General features: G+C 39.0%; 1 protein-coding gene across 4 annotated transcripts in view; it reads right to left on the reverse strand.

Moving 5' to 3' along the window:
* LOC103474772 (galactosylgalactosylxylosylprotein 3-beta-glucuronosyltransferase 1) overlaps positions 1 to 20,051 on the reverse strand; it is a 109,058-nt gene that overhangs the window by 54,596 nt on the left and 34,411 nt on the right. For 3 of the 4 annotated variants that reach the window (XM_008425988.2, XM_008425986.2, XM_008425989.2), the window contains exon 2: positions 13,337 to 13,548. The exons of the other annotated variant lie outside the window; for it this stretch is intronic. The gene's annotated coding sequence lies outside the window, so the exon portion shown is untranslated. The remainder of the gene's footprint in view (positions 1 to 13,336; positions 13,549 to 20,051) is intronic. 4 annotated transcript variants of the gene reach the window in all.

Consider the following 20,051-nt stretch of genomic DNA (forward strand, 5'->3'; position numbering starts at 1 on the left):
TGCCTGAGTATAATCCTCACTCAGGCAGTTTTCATCTGCGTACAAGTCCTCTGTTGGAAAAAATGTCTTTCTGAACTTTCTTTTTGTAGATGTTGACATTTTCTTCTTAGGAAGAGGTTTCTCCAGGTGCTTTTTGAAATGTTCCACAATAACCTGGTGTCCTTCTGGGTGATCAACTAGTGCGATTAAATGCAGTCCRCTGGCAAAGTGGAATGCATCTCTCACAAGACTCCGGAAAATCCTTTCACCAAGCTCTTCTGACACCTCCGAGAGTACGTCCACATTTATATCTCCAACTTTTCTCAAAAGCAAGATCAAAATTTTGCTATGTTGTTCCTCAAAGAYTTGTCGGACAAGATGCAGAGTTGGTCCATCTGCAGCCTTTTCAATCACTTCCCATAGAAGTTCACTGAGAAAGTTTCTCTTTTTGTTATCTGGGCTTCTTTGACCAGGATGAACTTTGTTGGACAAGGTTTTTTTCACTTTTGTCCAAAAAGAGACCTTAGGTCTCACGTCCATTTCCCTCTGTGGGCTTTCGTCGTTCATCTTTATTGAGCTGAGCTAAAACGTCTAAATAAATCTTGTGTTGACTGACTTGTTAACTGATTTGTGTTAACTGATCAGAGAATTAACTGATMAGTTGGTGATGTCATGGACTCTATGACATCATAAAGTCAHCCTCAGAAGGGCCTCATGACACAGACATCATTTGAAGTCATGCTGATGACATCATTGTCAGCAGCATGGCAACTGTTGCTAGGGGTAATAATAGCATGCAGTGAGCATGCACTATGAAAAAAAATTTAATCTGTGGGCACTAAATGCATTATTCCCACAAGTCTGAACTGACAGTGATTTGCTCAGCTTAACAGGAGGGGCCAGGGAACCATTGGCCCGTCCACTTTACCGCCCTACCCATTTTTATATGTTATTTGGGTTCCATCTCCTAACAGGCATAGGGCAAAGTGCCGATGGAACTGCTACATGACCTGGTGGCCCGGTCTATCAGTCAAACCTCTTGTGATGCTCACTGGTGTGTGCCCACAAAAGTGAAAAAAAGGGCATGCATTTCTTTAACAGGGGTTTAATGACGATGGGTGCAGTAACAGTGTTTCACCTGTAGGTGGTGCATGGGGACACTGAGCTGCCTGTTGCTCTGCCGTTTCTCATAAGCTGAGAGATGGTAAAAACGGTGAGCTTTGCTGGAGTAATTAAAGACACAAGTTCAAATCCATGCTGAGAGTGGAACTACTTCAATCAATGCTCCTCCGCAGCACTGATAGGCTAAGCAATGTATCGTGATCCACTGCAGCAAGTGATGGCAAAGCGTGTGTGTCTTTACCTCCGTGTGTCTTTACCTCCGCGTGTCTTTACCTCCGAGTGTCTTTACCTCCGCGTGTCTTTACCACAAGTGTGTCTTTACCTCCGCGGCAGAGGCTCCACCGAACCCCTGAGATTGACTCATCGAACCCCTGGTGATCGATCGAACCCAGGTTAAAAACCACTGATCTAAAGGCTTAAATCTCCTAAACCAGTGGTCCCCAAACTACGGCCCGCGGGCCGGATCTGGCCCGCCKCCACATTTGGTCCGGCCCCCTGAACAATACCAGAAAGCATTCAGATTTTTTTTTCATACATTGTATTTTCCGGTTTATATGTGGATTTTTCTTCAACCACCAGGGGGCTCTTTAGCAGGAAATGTGTCCTGTWAACTGTGGGTGTTTTGTTTTGCRTGGTGCATTGCTGCCATCTGTTGGACTTTTGGGGAACTGCTCGACTTTTATGTTATGTAATCAGTACAGTTGTTTGCTAGAGGTAGAGCAGATGAACACGTGTTTATTATGAACGCCGCATTCCAGGTTGAGTTCTTAGAAGCAATGCCTGTAAGTAGCAGCTTATACTTCAAAACGAGCCTTTATGTTAACATATGATAAAAGAAGTAACTTGTTTATTGAATTAGTTTTGGAAATACCTGCGGGCGATTTGATTATGTGCTACGTCATTGCTAACTAGCAGGCTGCTAAGATTTCTTAGGTTGTTATGTAGCATTGCAGCTCATAGCATGAGGTAGCTGTTGTATCAGTTGTACTATGTATCTGAATGTAAAAGCTGCTCTGAGCTCATCCTGAGTTTTGTGTTTTGACAGTTTCACTCCATTCTACATGGAAATAAAGGAAGAACTAATTAATCCTGACTCGTGTGAAAGGAGTTTGGCTGATTAGTTTTAGTACAAGACACCATAGCGAGACCATTACAAAGTGAATCATTGAAAATAAAAGAAAGCGCCCATTAAAACGGAATTAGGTTTTAATAGGGAATTGAAATTTGAGAATGTTGTTGATCAGTTAAATAGCATTGAAGGGAAATGCTATTTAACAGTTTTTTAAATGATACTGGGATCATTATAAGAATTTGAGGTATAGATATTAGGATCCAGTAGATGGCAAACTGTAGTCTCTGGGCTTAAAACCCTTCTAGACCGGAACGTGTCGGCGGCAACACATCTAAATTTGCACTACCGTAATTCCGCCACACATAGCTCTATCTAAAAAAATCCCAACGGTTTCTGAAAGGGGAGACGTTGCACTTTCCAGCAAATATCGGGTTAATACGGCAACTTCACAGCTGCAGCTGCAGAGTGTAATTAATCCGGAGGGCACTCGTTTAATAGACGGTAAATTGCAAAAATAACTTGCTGGATATTGAAAGTTCCGGTTGTTATGGATACATGGGTAAGTATATCATCTCACAGGACATTTAAAGAACTATTTACAATTAAAATAAGGAAGATTTATTTAGTCAGACGTTTGAAACTTAGGCATAAAGAGCTCCGTCTGGGGGCCTAGGCTTTCAAGCAAAGCAATCATTGGATCAAACGGCCCGCCTCAACTAAACTGTAGATAATAGACAAAGATGTCTGCCAATCAGGATTCTAGCTCCCGTGTTCTTGACCAGTGACTGTAAAACGGTTTGTAGAAAATAAGTGCATGCGTTCAGTTCGGCGGTTAAATCAAATGCAATATGAAAGAAGACGGAGTTTTTCTCACCCGGTAAAGAAACACGTTTACTTGAGAAAGGAATTATAAACAAGTGGCGCTGGGCATGGAAAGAGGACAAGACGGGAAGTTGGCGGACATTTTTACAAAAGTGGGGCGCTGGGATTTCTTTGGGGGGGGCGTTTGGTCGAAGGTAAACTTTACATCTTACAATCACAACAATACCAGTTTAGACTTTGAGCAACTTCCTAAAACTGCATTTTGTAACATTAAATCATGCCTGGCTGCAACTGTATCGATGGCAGCTCTCCTTCTATTCAGTGTTTGCAGCTTTTGGCGCAACTCCGCCCCTGCTAGTAGCTTCACCGCATCAGGTCAGCGTTACACCGGCTGATGACGTTGCTGTGATTCACTTTGTCTGGTGTCTGATTTTCTAATATTTTATGTTTATTGAGGATTTTTGTACATATGTTTTGGCAGTTCTGTGATCATGTCAAAGCAGCAACTTATATTAAAAAGTGTTTTATTATCCGTCTGGATGCTGCCCGCTTCCATGGAAGGACAACAGAAAATCGCTCTTATAAACATGTAATTACTAAAATCACGATACTCTCACTTTGTATCCCTCTGAAAAATGAACCCATTTAAATAAAGAAATCTCCATGGGTGATACCACGATAGAGAGCGTTCATTTTATAGCGTTAACACAGGCGCTGTAAGTGGTCAGGTATGAAACGGGTGTGATAGGGCAACACAGCACTTTTAAATTTCAATAATCAGAATACCGAAATTGTTTCTGTTGTTTTAAAAGGTTTATGTCAGTCTGCCTTTTCCCCATCGATACGTCCTACACCTTGGGAGGTAAAAAAAACAAAAAAAACAGGCGCGCATTGCGCAAAACTCTGAAACAGGAGAAGCTGGACATGAAACGAAGCGACGAACTAGATGTGAATTATGGCATAAAAACAGAATCCGACGCTGAACAGTGAAAAATCAACACATGATGTGAAACATATGATGATACTCKTGATGTCCCATTCTCCTGAAGGCAGCACAGAGCTGCACCACCAGAAACAGAAACACTGAAGAGAAGAAGAGCTATGAATAATGTAGTTACAGTTCTATCCATGTTTTAATGTTGCAGAAGTCAGTCATTTTGCAAATGGTTCAGTTTAAACTGGCATGTTGAACATCTTTTATCTGGTCATTTTGTGGAATATTTAACAACTAGAAAATGGCAAAGAACAAGAATATATTTTCCACTCTGATTGGCTGCTGTTGGCCTACAAATTGTAACTTGAATGTTCATTAAATTTTTCATAGACACTTGTGAAAATAATTTTTATTCACATTGCTTTTTTGTTCTCTGGGAAATTATCGTGATGATAAATACAGAAACAAGCATAAAAATAAAAACATCTACAATAGTGATAGTAATATTAATAATAAAATAATAGTGCAAAGTAGCCTACAAATTCTTTGTTGGGGGGCGGTGAGGGACCTAGATAAAGGCTAGGGAGGCTCTGGCCCAAAAAAGGTTGAGAAACACTGATTTAGTTGGTAATGTTGCATGTTCTTAATTACTTGCAGAAACATTGACTGAAAGGACTCTTATTTAATGTTGAGGGATTTTTGCCTGTAAGGCWAACYTTTAGGGCACAGACATTTTACATTTTGTTTTGAGTTGRAATGTACTGAAGTCTTATTTAAGTTTGAGTGTTTAGCTTGTTAATTGTATTGTTAGAAGCAATTGTTCACTATTCAAAGACACCTTTTATTAAACTGTGGTAATAGCAGCGCTATAGTAAATTTCTATCGTAACTATAAGTTTCAGGCTCAGGATTTTTATTTTAGATTAAGCCCTGTAAATGTTTCTGTGTATTTAATTTTGAGAGAAGGTTTTATTAATCTCAAACTGTGTTTTTAATTTTAAAAAATTATATAGACTTATCTATACTAAATAAGTGTACAAATAAGCTTCGGATTGCTGCTATAAACAAACTGACCTGACCTGACTCGAGTGACACTTTGAAAGCACTTTGAATTGCCATGTTGCTGAAAATGTGCTATATAAATAAAATGACCTTACCTTACCTTACACAAAACACAAACGTTCCATTGCAGTTTTGGACAATACATGAATTTCAACAAAGCTGAGAAACAGCTTGATTTTTTTTTTTTTTAATTGGCGAGTTTCCGTTCATTTAGTTTGTAATTTCAAGTTGTGCGATGTTATGGCCAATTGACATGCAGCTATTTAGAACCTCTGTAGTGTATTTGGCTCTGTGCCTGTTTCCCTCTGAAATAAATAACGCTCTGAATCTGTAGATTGTGTTTTTGCAATGAACCACAGATAAGTTCCTTGATAGTGTACTGCGAATAACCTGTTTCTAACTCTCAGGGCAGATAGACAAAAAACTGTGTTCGTGTGCATAGGCATGTATGATTTTGAGCATTAATGAGCTTTTAGTCTTAACTGGTTTGTTACTACAATACCAGTATTGCTATAATAAGTTGAGACACTGCTGTGTTGCAGTGAACTTAATAATACCCTTTAAGGCAATAAGTTTCCCTTGAAAGGTGTCCTTGAGGCTTATCGGTGGCCAAGAAAAATAATTTCGACATATCTAATTTTACTTTCAAATGCATTGTTACACTGGACTGTGCTTACAGACATTCACCTTGTTAATAGCCATGCCTCCCATTGTTTGTTTGATAATACGTGTATCCGAAACACTAATGTGGTGTGATGGATATCAGGGTGATTTAAGCTCTTTTAAAGCCCCAGGGGTTCCCTGGTTAGACTGTGCGTGTGAGCACGTTTGATATTTGCTGCGTCTGTTCTGGTAGCTGCATGGTGTTTTATCAGAAAACTTAACATCGACTTCTGCAATTCCCTTGAACCTGAAGGTCTAGAAGAAATATTTATAGTTACCTTGCTGGTACCATGCAGTGATGGATCATTAGTCAGCTGGCTTTTGTTGATTAATCTAAAAATATATGTAATGTTTAGTCTTTTATTTCTGTTGTTGCCTCAGGCATAATGGAGATGTTCAATTGCTAGACTTTTAAAGTAAAAATTTTTTGTATTCATTTGGGCACTAACATCTCCTACAAAATTGGTCATGTTTTGTTTGTCACCAAATTTGTTCCATTCAACTCCTATCTCTTGATACCCCGAAATCCATCTGTTGATCACTGAATAATTAATTTATTAAGAGAGATAAATATGAATATGCTTTTATTCTAATAACAGCCAGGTGCATCATTGCCCAACTTTTACTCTTTACAACTTAAAAAAAAAAATCATCCTTATGGTAGAAAACCTTTTTCTCTGAAATAAAATCAAAATTTTCAAATCAACTTGGAGTTGTTGCAATAATTTTCAAATTTTTTTTTTTTTTACTTTTCTTTTGACAGCCATGTAGAAATGACAAAGATTTCCAAAAGAGCAGATTTATTCACAAAGCATTAACACTGCAGTGGATTTTTCCATCACAAATTTTTAGATTACCGTTCATATTCTTACTTTATTCGAATGAATTAACACTGCAAAAAAAAAAAAAAAAAAAAAACTGCCAAGGGCACAAATGTAATTGCAGTGTAGGTGGCAAAGCCAAGCAAATATTGATGCATTTAGGAGCTTGGTTAAAAAAAAAATGTCATAGGCCTTTTTCATTATTTTTGAACTGCTCATTTTTCCTCCAAGTAAACAGTCATGCACAGTTATTATGTCATTGTTGGAAATGGATCATTAATCTTTGGATGATTCATCAGCTAATGTCTTAAAACTGAACCTGAGAAACACGGGCTCTAAAATGTCTCCATAGTAGTAGGGTTGTGTCATTGCAAAACAAAGAGCTTTTCGCCACTGAGGGCTGAAGGTATGCCGCAAGGTATTACGAGTAACAGTCTCAGACATTAAAGTAGGAACTACAGTGATCTCCTGAAGTGAAGGAATAAGCAGAAAGGAATGTGGGTGCTTTGTGGACAGCTGGGGATTTCTTCCTTAATATCTTGTGTTCCAGGTTCTTGTTCTGCAAAAACTCCTGCTCTCCAGTAGATTTATCATCCAGGGCAAGGCAGCAACTCTTATCTTTTAAGAACAGAATATTGCCATCCTTGTTAAATATAACAATTGTTCACTGAATCATCATAAGTGTTGAGTAAAATTTCTTTATTTTCCCCCACATCAGTAAATAAATAAGCAAAGATATGCTGTGCTATTTTAGATGGTGTGAAGTACATCAAAATCTCATGTTTAAATGAGCTCAAACCTTCCTCTATCTAAATAATAGATATTGAGGAAGGTGCTAATTAGCTAAATATGAGTGCATTAACAAATGCCAGTAGTTATTTTGATTAAATTACCCTTCAGATCACACAAACAGGACAGAAAGGTAATCTTATTCAGCGATTTATCTTGCTAATGCATAAAAAGAAACAACAAATGCATAGCTGAACATATTGAATCAAGTAGGATTTGACTATTTAAATATTCCGCCCAGAAAAAAAAAAAAAGAAAAAAAGATGCCCCTGTATGATCGGGTGGGCTGAGCTTCTGTGTCTTTTTCTGGCACACACACCCCCACGCGCACACACACTGCCATACTCCCACATGCAGTTTCATCTTCCTTCCCTATCTCTCACTCTGGAATCCTCTTACTTCTCTCACAGGCAATCTCTCAATCCCTCTCTTTTTATTAACTTCCTCCTCTTCTCCAGCCCCCTGTCTTTAACCTGCTATCTTTTTTTCCTAGTCCTTGCTTCTTCCTCCCTTCTCTCTCGCAGCCGGTGTGTTTTTGACCAGCTCTCTCTGGGGGAGGATGTGTCTCTGTGGCTCTGCAGATCAGTAAAGGACATCCTCTCAGTTTAATTCAAGTCAACCTCGGGCTCCTGGTGCTCCAAGACGCAGCATGTGTGACAGCTCTACAGAGACAGCCCGGAGGAACATACCGGTCTGATCTGTGTGTACGCGTGCGCGGATTTGTAAATACTACAGCGAACTGGAAAACATGTTTAGCCAACAAAAGGAGGTCAATTTTGAGACGTGAGGACATTTCCCTGGTCCTTACCTTTTTTTAACTCCTCTGAGTTCTACTGGTCATGACCAGTACCTGTACCTGGTCAAAATTCCCACTGTACCTCTGAACCTGCAGGTTCAGAGGTACAGTGGGAATTTTGGTAAGAAATGTACGCTAATGGGTAGGGTGAGGGCAAGAGTTACTGCAAGTCAAAAATGCAATTGTTAAAATGAATAGCTGTCAATAAAATGTGCAAAAATGTGTATGTGTGGTGGGTGTAGAGTATTGGTGTTAGTCGGTGAGAGGGGAGGTGTATTTTATTCAGGCATCTTTTCAACACCCCTTTGCAGTTGGTATGAGTTAATTTTACCCTGACAGCAATCAAGGCCATCTATAAATCTGTGATGAGGAGCTGCCATGTTGATTAATTTGTGTGAATGCAACTCACATTTATAGGGGAGGTTGGTGCTCCTTTATAAATCATTACATAACATATGTGTGTTAGTTCTTTTTTTTTTTTTTCTTGAAAGGCCAAAGTAGGGAATCTAAATTATCCTGAAGGCATTATTGAACACTGCCCTTTTCATGTGTGCAATGCACACAAGGGATTTGCCTTCAAGCCACAACATGTCAGGCTCTTCACATTAATATTGCATAAGAGAACATTTAAGGCAGAGGAGTCGTTCAACAAAAATGTGCATCCTCAAGCTGTAAATATTTTTTTTTGGCATTTGCAGGTTTCATAATCTTTAAAAATGACTATCATAATTATATAACTACAATACTATTTTTATTTAATTATTATTATGATTATATGTTTCACAAATATTCGTTTGTAGATTTTTTTTCATTACTCAATTTTATTTTCTTCTGGCATTTAACTACTTTTAGACCCTCCTGAATTGTTTTCTAGTGCGAGAACATATAAAAATAAAACCTGCAACATATTGCAAACATCTGCAGTAAAGTGACTTAAGCTGATTCAGCACAAGTTAGTTTGACTGGACCTGTTCCATGTTTGCAACAATATTAAATTAATGTAAAATGAATATACATGACTGGCTATTTTCTGCAGTGATTGCAAATAAATTAATACGAGTTGATAAATTAATAAAGAACTAAATTCTTAAGTTATTTGATAATAGAAATGCCCTATTCTTTGAAACTAAAAAACAGTTTGTAGAGTTGATAATGTGATGCTATTGATAAGAAACTGTATGGCTGACTGTTGAAAGGATGTGCTGGCAGGTAAGTGAGGACACACAGAATGTGGTGTCCTCAGAAAGGGAGGTTTGGAACTGTGGCACACTTGAAAGAACTTCATTGCTGCTTTCTCTAACCAATTTTCCAACCATTGGATAACAGGATGTATTATTCACAACTGCAAGCGCGCACGCGCACACAGATCAGCAAACAAGATAAAGCTGTGTTTTTGTTTTTGACCAGCTCCATTGCAGAGATCTCTAAATTCTCCTGGACAAACTAGCAGAGAGCTGAAGCTGTCATGAATGTCTGATTTAAAACCTATTACAGTAGTAGAAGTGGTGAAGACCTCCATCAGTCTTTGGCCATTGCAGCTGTTGGTTATCCTGGAAATCAAATATGAGCCACAGAAGAAGAGATTCAGTGTAGCTCGGGCAAAAAAGTTATATACTTAAAACAATGATTACAAAAATGTTCAGCTTCTGATCCCCAAAACTACTGGAGACTTATGATCCTGACTATATTTGCCATTTTATATGCAGTATCGCATAAAATGGCAACATAAACAGAATTAACTGCTTATAGGCTGTTGTTTTTATCTATTTACTTATTTTTTTCTCTGTTGCAATATAGTATAAATATTTTTAAAGATTGTCATTTTTTATTTACTTTGTTGAAAAATAACAAAAAACTTGAAAACCACAAACTTGTGAATTTGTAATCCTGTCGAAGTCCTAAACCCAACTTTGGGGTCATAATTAAAACACAGTTTGACGTCAGCATTCCCCTATTGTTGTATATTTTTCTATGTGTATGACATGTGAATAATATGTTTTTACAATAATTTTGCCAGAGTGACACCCTTTCTTTGGGAATAATAAGAGTTTGGCAAAATAAAGGTGGAGATATTGCGAATGAAAAACACCTGTAAATTACCTATTGCAAATTGTCTTAGGATATGTTATTCTCTCCATAAGTCTGGTCTTTTTTATGTTTGATTCCCTCAAATCAATAAACCTCACAATTTAGTGAGCAGAAAGGGAGGATCGACAAAATCAATAGTATTTAAGGTGACCCTGACTGCTTGCAAAGTCCCATGAATGCTATAAATACACATCTACGTACAGTATCTGCTTTGCTCTTGGTGGTTCGTGCTTGAAAGAACAAGTCTTACATTATCCAGACACTTTTATGTCTTTGCACATATGTCTGCACAACAGGTTTTTGTGCAATTTCTTTATGGTATCTTTCACACTCACACAGAACTAATATTGCCACCTGGTGGATAAAGCATATACTATTCAATCATCCACATCGTTTTCTTTAAAGCAACAAATCAATAAGGATAACCTTTTACACGGATGATGACATATTTCACATGAAGCATATGTAATGTATCACACTATAAAGTAACTTTTAACCAACTCTGAGCCTATGTGAACATATTAACACAAATCACCAACACAGTGTCGCACTACTCCAGAGTTCAATGTCAGTTTTTTTTTTTTTCCACTTTACTGGTGGATCTTCTCAACAAAAGTTGACCCTCTCTGGTCACGTCTGTGTGACATTCTTTTATTTTATTTGTCAATGGTCTCTGAGTCACTTTTGGCTTTCTGTTAGCTCATCTGGTGGAGTTTACGATAAATACGGCAATTATGTATAAGGTTCTTCCCATTCTCAGTTTATTTTTACCTTGAATTAACATAGCTACTTCCTGCTGAATGGTCACTTTAGTCTTCCATCGTCGTCATCATCATAATGACACTGACTGTGTCATGTTAGTGGATGGTTGAATCTTGGCTTATTTTTATTTTTTTAATAAAATTACTTTGCCTTACTTTCTGCGTTTGTAGCTTATATTTTAACTTGGTTGGTATTGATTTGTTTTTTGTGTAACTTAGCAGGGTGGTATAGATCTACCTGCTCATCAAAAGCTCAGCAGGTCAAAGTGGTGATGCTGTGAGGCTTAGTAAAGCCTTAAATAGACCAGAGTCAATGTCTGCAGCTATGTTTAACAGTTGCTCAAGAATTTGGACCCCCACTTTTCTGCAAACCACAGTATGTAGAATGCCATGCATGGTAAACAGTGATTTGCCATGTGTCATGGCATATTGTAGTTCTGATATTCTTACTAATAAAGCCATTTCAAGTTGGCTTGAGTATTGATTATCCCAAAATAGTCTTTCCCTACATCTGTATTTAATTTGAGCCATGGTGCTAGTGGTACATCAGCTAACACCACAGGCTGTTTGCTTTGCTTATCAGCATCTCGATCTCCTTGCTGATTCCTTGCAAGAAAACAGACTCTCTCACCCTTCTTTTTAAACTTTGCACTGCCGATATGTCCTTCATGTATCGACAGCATTAAAGCTTGTGGGAACATAACTCCACCATTTTTTTATTCAGCTGGCATCCACAATTCTGAGGTTACCACTGACATTTTAAAACAGTGATACATTGCAGATCTGTGTTGTTTGCTGTTGTCTCAACTATCTGCTTCAACTTTTTATCTAAAACTGGCAATGGACAACATTACTTGTAGCTGCTCTGGAGATGGTCCCAGTGACAACCATGTGCCTTCCTGAGGGTGTGGATAGATGAAGTTATACCTCTACTGCTTCATCATTGGATACCGAGTTCATGGTGACATCTTATTTAGATTTTTTTTAACGATAGTAAACAGTGGTTGGTTATCTGACTTCAGTGTACAAGATGAAAGTCCATACACGCAGTTGTGTAACTGCTCTAATCCATAAGCCATTTCCCAAGCATGTTTTTTCAGTCTTTACATATCTAAATATAAGCCACTGTCTTCTGCTTACTTTTTACAAGATTACACAACCAGGCAACTCTAATTCACATCTTTATTCAAAATAACAGTCTCAAACATCCTAAACCGCTATCTTTCAGAGCCAGGGATTAAACTAACGGGTTGAAGGAGCAATGTTATGTTTTTTTAATATTGCGACATTTCATGCCGTAGAATTTTGTTATACTTGCAGGTAATGCATTATGCTATGCAGCTCACTCTTTAGTAGAATTATTACCAGCCAGCCAGACATTAATCAGAGCCATAATTTGTGTTTTTACATTAGATTTGACAGTGAAATACTCTGGATCCCAGAACTGGTTTAGCAGAACATTCCAACTTGGGCTATTTTTACTGAGCAGTTTATGTAGTGTGATATTACGCGGCAATGTGTTTTATGTAATATCCTATAGATGTGTTTGCCAACATGCCTTTTTTCAGCCAAAACTTTCTAAACTGTACAGGAAGAGGTTGAAACTTTAGATTTTTCTTACCCCAGGCTGTCCAGTTACACAATCACAGTATTTTTCCTTAGTGCAGCGATGAGACAACAGAGCCTAAAAGCAATTTAACAACTCAATCTATTTTTCCCCTCTTCTTCACACACCTCTCTTATCTAATCATTTACTGCCTCACTGCCTTAAGATTATCTGCAGCTTTAACATCAGCAGATCAAGCTCTCACCATTTTGCCCTCTTTTCTATATGGCATATACATATCAATCTCAAATAGTAATAGAACATGGGAGGCCATTGTAGGCAGGAGAAGCAATTGGTTCTGTGTGGTCATTTTGTCTCGATGATCTGAATAATTCCTCTAGATTTCTGGAGCAAATTGTAACTTCCAATGGACAGCAAACGGGACAGAAAGCTGTGAACAAGCAAAAACAACAGGAAGAAAGATGCCAAGAGTAGATACTATCATTGTTACCACTGTTCCTTTTAACCACATTTTTTGAAACTGAGTTTTCAATATAGCTTCTTTTTAGAAATGCAAAGAAGAAACTATGGTGTGACAGTTGAAAAATGTGAACAAAAGCATGATTGTCAAGGTCAGCTCTGACAGCTTTACACAGATAACAAAACTATCCTGACACAATGGGAAAACATTTCTGGATGGATTTTTCACTGCTTCCACCAAAGAAACCAATATCTTTACTTCATTGTTTTCTCAAGTTATACGCTCCTTTGATTTTTTTTTTTTTTTTTTCACAAAAACAAATCATTAAATGAGAGAGCCCCGGTGACTTGTATGGAAACGTGTTCCCCCCACAACAACAATGAGAACAAAACAGAACTCACAAGCAGGAGCAATCACAGGCCCCTTTTTCAGTGTTCTTCTGTCCTCCTGTGCCGTCAGATACTGTCACCAGCTTTTGTCTCGAGGTTGACTGTAGACGCTGCTGTATGCGGAGCAGAGATGTTCGCAGCTCAAGATGGTCAAACGCAATGGAAGATGCGTCATGAGTGACATCCGAAATCTCCCTACGGTTTTACATTCTCAGACCCGGCCCCTGGAGAAACAGGAGCACAAGAGAGAGACAGAGAGAGCAAGAGAGTTGTGAGTAAGAATGGGGCTCCTCTTCCACATACAATGAAGGCATTGAAAAAAAAATGGAATGAGCAGGATGGCAGCTGGGAGGAGACGCTGCCATACTATAACAGCCAGTGGGTCATTGTCAGCCCTGTGGAGTGTGACAGATTTCTGTGTTTGTATCTGGACAGCTGTCAGTGAAGATAAACACTGAGAGTTAGTTCTTTGCATACGTTACACACTGCCTCAGACCTCGTTCACACCAGACTAAGACCACACCAAGACAATATCAACCAACCAGAACTTGGATGGGTCTTTGAGAATTCTTGGGGTGTGTCAATAATGTAATGTTCTCCCCATTACCTGTGAGAAATGTTAAGCATTCAACTTCAGTGGTAAGATTGTGGTGGTTCATTATTGTGGTAACAGCGTATTTGAGTTCTCTTTGGAGGATCTTGGGTGCAACAGCCAAGTTTAAAATAAAGTCATGGCCTCAGATTGGCATTAGTGATAGCTTTCTGAAAAAATGTTGGTAGCATCCGGGTACCCATGAATGCCAGCTAGATTAATGTGTCTTAGATTTGATGTAATCTGTCATTTGGTCATGCTTAAATACCACAAGGCAGTCCTTAACCGCTGCGATGGAGGAATAAAGGAAAAGTGATGAGATATATTTATTTTTTGCTTTACTGAAATTTCAAAACAACAAGTACACATTTATAAATTCTTATTATAAATGTTTGGATATGCAAATATTCTTTTTAGCCTCTGACATACATGACTTGAAGTAATCTTAGGATAATCATTAATCAAAATGCCCATTATGTCCTAAAAACCTTCCAGGCATGTCGTCAAATAGCAATGTGACAATTTATGCAGCATATCAGCTAATAATATTTGCTTTTAATGTAATGCGTATCCTCTGGCAATAACTTCATTATAAAAAATGTCCATTTTGGAGAAATGACACAAAACATACCAGCTGCAATGCACTCTCACTCCAACACAATTCCTCTGCATGACTCCCTCAGCTACCGCTCTCCATTATTGATGAGACTTCCTCTGTGGGTCTCATCTGCCACTGTGCTGGCTGCACTCGCTTGTGGGCAGCCACTGTGGATGTAGAGGGGGACCAGCTGATGCCACGCGAGGAAAACCAAAAGGGGTGCACACATTAACAGCCTAATGACAGGATGTCATCTAGCGCTGCATGCCACATTTGTTATTGGTTTAATCTAAATTCAATGGGGTTGTCATCAAGGGGGAAAGTAATTACCTTCAAATCCACAGGGGAATGGCCTTTGTATGAGTCCAACAGAATTGTGAATACTCGACCTGAGCAGCATGATTTAAGCATACTCTGGTGTTCCAAATCACAGGAAAGGAAGAAATCATGTGGGGAATGATTGTAGGGCAGAGCGAGGAAAAACAACTTACAAGGTCATCCTTTTGGGTAAAATGTTTTATTTATCACGCTGTATGGCAACAAAAACAGACAAAGACGAACATTTCTGTAATGTCAGCTGTCGTAAATGTATTAGGCACTACACCAACTATCAGCTCAAGGGACGCTGAGGAAGGTATCAAAAGACTAAACACCTGCTCCTCCTACATGACAGGGAGCAATATATCACTCCACCACCGATAATATTATTTCATGTTCAAAACACGGTTGGTGTAGTATCTCTATTACATCTCCCCCTCAGCTGCAGCTTTATCAGGGTGGATCCTGAATGGTTATTAAATCTGAACATAAGAGTGAGGAAACTTTGAAATGAAGGAAAAAAGATAACTAAAAATGCATTAAAAAACTGAAATATGTAAAAAAAAAAAAAAAAACCAGCAATAAATGCAGTGTGAACAAACCAGGGAATACAAATGAGAGTGTATATCAAGAATGAAAGGATTATAACGTTTCCTGCAGGTTTTTCCAATATGGAGACCCACTCCAACAAGAATAATCCTTTTATAAGGTGGAGTAAACAAAAATAGGCACACGATGACAGGCTGTGCCACTGTTGTACGAACCCAAAATCTCTTATGCTTTGCTTTGGTTGTTGTCTGCTTACATCATTTAAGGTACCAGTAGTGCAAAGAAATAATTAATGTTTTATGGTGAAATGATGCCTATTAGTTCTGTCAAAAAGTTAGCATTTTGTAAATTCAAAAACCTACCAATCAAAATGTCTGTAGACCATAAACAGCATGGTGTTTAAGGCTCATTAACATCTTTATGATATAGGGCATATAGACTGATATCCAGGGGTGAAAGTAGTTTATATATAAATAAAACTGCTTTGGAATTTCTGTGCTGATTAATTGTTTTGCCAAACGATAAAAGCTGGTACCTCTTGCATAGCTACAAAATAAAGCTGTATTTTCCCTCAGCCCCACTGGCTGCAATGTTGACACTTTGAGATACTATGAGACCGAAATTCTGAACATCATGGCATGGAGTGCATCTCAGTTTTCCATGTCTGGCATATAACCATTCATTTTACCTTTTAAACTGGTTCTATTGATCCTGTGTCCAGACAGATGGATAATCAGTAGCCTAGCATCATGATCTGTTTGTTCTGAAGATCCTGCAGCTTCCACTTCTCTTCCTAACATGGCACCTCCTCACCCTGACTCTCGTACTGATAGGAGGAACCACAGAGCTCTGTTAGGTTAAAAAGCACATCTTCTAAAGTTGGGATATTTTTTCTCCAAAAGGTTCCAAAGGAATCACCTCAAACCAGATGTTGGACTGGATTTTATTTCACTGTCATTTGTGAATGTTAGCTTCTCATTGTCAACAGTGGTGCAATAAAGGTTGAAAAAGGTTATTATTTTGGAGAAGGTATCATCAACATCAATATTTCCACTAAATAAGAAGCAAAAAAAAAATATTGATAGAGGAAAAGCCTCTCAGAGTCTGAGCTCAAAGCAAGATCCCAGAGACCAATAAAACTATTATTTTCAAATTAGACAATTTAATTTCACATAATTATTGTGATAGAAGCCATTTCTTAGTTAAATACTTAATGAAACATATTTACCGTGTTTGATGTTTGTTGTGAATGACGTATAGTAACAGATGAACGAGATAATTAGTTCAATGTTGTCATATGTAGGACGTTCAAAAACTACAGCGGCTGTGATGCGCCACAGCAAAGGTAAAACAACCCGAACAGGTGATCAACTCTAAACCACTCGCACTTTTTTACTCTCTCTCTCTTTGTCGTTTAAGCACACCCGTTGCCGTGGCAACCGCTCGAGCCGAGCACAGATTACGTTAAAAACATTTAGTCCGTTACGATATCAGGTTTTCAGGCTTGATATTTATTTTGCGATTATCAATAAGCGTCCCCTGAACACAGCGGTGGTTGATTAATTTTAAACTCCTGCTCTGCTAGTTATTTTGATAATGGAACCGAAACGCACAGAATTGCGCAACACCTTGTTGAAACAATAATTACTGAGWATATTATTGTTGTTGGGTCATTAATTTGAAAACGTTTTGTTGACTTTTTGTTGTTGTTCTTTAATAAAATTATGAAAGTTTTGATAAGGAGTCAGAGGAGGACGTGCTGGTCTCAGCGTCCTGGCGGCATCCAGTTTGTCACCTAATGCCGAGATCGACTCAAAGCCTTCCGCAATCGACGTATCGCACCCCTGCTCTAACAAAGAACAGTTCAGAAACAATATGAAATGGGGGCGGAAGCTATTTATTAACGGATTAAGTCGTGTTTTAGATTGTTCTTGAAAAACTAATCAGTCACGGCTGATTAGTGGGTGCTGCACACGGCTGCACAGTGAACCCGTTGATTTTTTACAGCAGACAGCCGCTCCCCTCTCTTGCACGTACTGCGTACCCCCTGTCGTACCCCCCTACTTTCACCCCTGCTGATATCTATTTGTTATTTTGGAGTGGCAGTAGTTTGTGAAGTAAATTTGCACTAAGTGTAAATTTTCCTGTGACATTAAAATCCGCATTGCTCCCAGAAAGGCCTGATGTATTCCGAGCAGAGAAACCTCAGACAGCAGCAGCTGGCTGTAACACTGTTCAACCACTGTTCTGTCATGTTCTGCTCTGTGGCCAGACACCGAGCACGTAATCACACCAGAGCATGTGCGTGGGTGCATGCACACTTTCACACACTTTTTGAAAAGTTCACACTGTGCAGGAGGATGTGGTGTGTGTGTGTGTGTGTGTGTGTGTATATGTATGTGTGTTTTTTTTTTCTTGTCCGTGGGCTGACCATGTCAGTCTGTTCATCTGACATTGACGGATGAATGGACAAAGTCTGAAAATAGAGGGTTGGATAGAGGGAGCAGAACAGGTATTGACTTACTTCACACCTACTTCTAACTCTTTTGAAAAGCGGTTGACCTGTTCCACACTTAATTTATCCAGAATTTTTTAAATATAATTTTATGTACTGACTGTCAAAAGATTATTTTCCACAGTTACTTTGCAAAAGAAGATCATGAAATAAATAAGCAAGGCTGCAAGCATGTTGTAGTGACAGTGCCCATTTCACTCTTCAGCTGGGAGATACGGTGCTTTGCAAAAGTATGCAACACAGTATTCTACTATTAATGTGCAGTCACAATAGAGAAAAGCTGTTGTTTTAGTGTTACTAGTGGATTTGCATTCTCCACAAGCCAAACACTACAGTCATGTGGAACAAGGTGCTCTGAAAAGATGAGACCAAAGGTGGATTCTTTGCTTGCAAATTCTATGTGTAGAAGAGAGAACTAACTCTGTACATCACCCTGATGACACTATTTACACGGTAAAACGTGTTGGTGGTGATATCATTATGCCACATGAAAAGAGTTGGCAAGATGGATAGAGCTAAAGTTGGGGCAGTACTGGGGGGAGGGGGAGCCTGCTAAAGATTACAAAAGACTTGAGACTTGGGTCAAAGATTTACTTCCCTATGGGACAGAGACCTTCAGATAATAGCGCTTAAGTGTTCTCTTTAAAATGCCTCCTTTTGTCCCTCATAAGGGCAAAAGAGATATTTGCCCTTGCTTTAAACCTGCTGTACACACATGTGAAGTCATACTGTGCAGACATTGGACTGAAAACTGATAATGAGAGTTAATGGCTGAAATTGCCTTCTGCCTAGCAGTCAATTGCAACGATTTCTTGCTGAAATTATTGCAATTACAACTGGTGCTGTATTTTGAATGTATATCTAAACTCTTATTGGGTGCTTCACTCCGCCGCACACTTTGCTCACCTATAGCATAATCAAATCATTGTAATGCCACAATCTAACAAGACGTAAACTTTGCCATGACGACACCATGACCTGAATAGAGAACCCATCAAACATAAGCTATTCTCTTCTAAAATGTTGAGGGCACATCAGATAATGCCCAAGATAACTGAGCTGAGCCGGTGGCCTTCTTCATTCTAAGGACATCTGTCATGGTAGAGAAAATTGCCAGGTTTTCCATGAAAGAGAATTCAGCGATGCCTCTTCAGCACGGCTCTATGATTAATTCAAGAATGTCACTCGGAGGGTAAATGCTCCTTTATTCTTGTGTTAGTGGTTAATATTAATAATGCATGGCCGGGTCTAAGTTCAACATCCGTCTTGGCAAAGTTCGACATGGAAAGGTTTCACCAGCTGTGCATGCTTGTCAACACATCCCTTCTTTCCCCTTCTGCCTCTCTTTCCGCTTCAGGCTAACAACTCTATTGCTTTTCCTCCTCGACTGCTCCTGGCTCCAACACATACCCCTGATGGGAAGATGTGGGCCATCAGCAGTAATTGGAGGAGTTGTACTGGGTGAATTTCTGTTGCAGGACGCTGCGACGTGATCAATTCGGAGAATGCTGGAGGTGGTTAGGCGGTCTGCAGACCCCCACAGCCCCATGACAGTTCAATGGAGCTCGTGCCACAGAGCGTAGGATATCCGTTTACAAGAACAATCGTCAACTGCAGGTCATCATTGAGCCCTGAGAGCTCCCAGCTATCCAGTTAAATTATAATTACCCATTTAGTCCATTATCATCTGGGAAGAGGTGCACTGAATTTAATGTTAGCATTTCATTATACTCACATTAAAGAATAAAGGAAATGTCAGAGGCTTAATGGCAATGATGTGATATAATTATCTCCAAGGTGATTTATTTGAAAGATTTCCCAATGATAATCTCTTGACACCCTCATACGTTCTGCGAGATACACAATCTAATTCCACACACACAGGGTTCAGCGGCACAATGAAATAGCATGAGATGTGACTGATGGGTGCAGTGAAGGCCTCACGGAGCCAGGGTGATTTGCATATTTGTGACAGTACACAGGCTTGTGTCTTCTCATCACAGCTTTGGAGAACAGCCTTTATTATTGTCCTCCTGTTTTTTGGGAAGGGGGTGGTTTTCTCTCAAGACTAAAACAACACTGCACTGAGCTGAGGCTGGTCGCCGGTTGCCATGGCAACACAAGGCAGCTGGGACTAGTGGTGTTTGAAAGAACA

This window comes from Poecilia reticulata, linkage group LG13 (genome assembly GCF_000633615.1).
Source record: "Poecilia reticulata strain Guanapo linkage group LG13, Guppy_female_1.0+MT, whole genome shotgun sequence".
Taxonomy (NCBI): domain Eukaryota; kingdom Metazoa; phylum Chordata; class Actinopteri; order Cyprinodontiformes; family Poeciliidae; genus Poecilia; species Poecilia reticulata.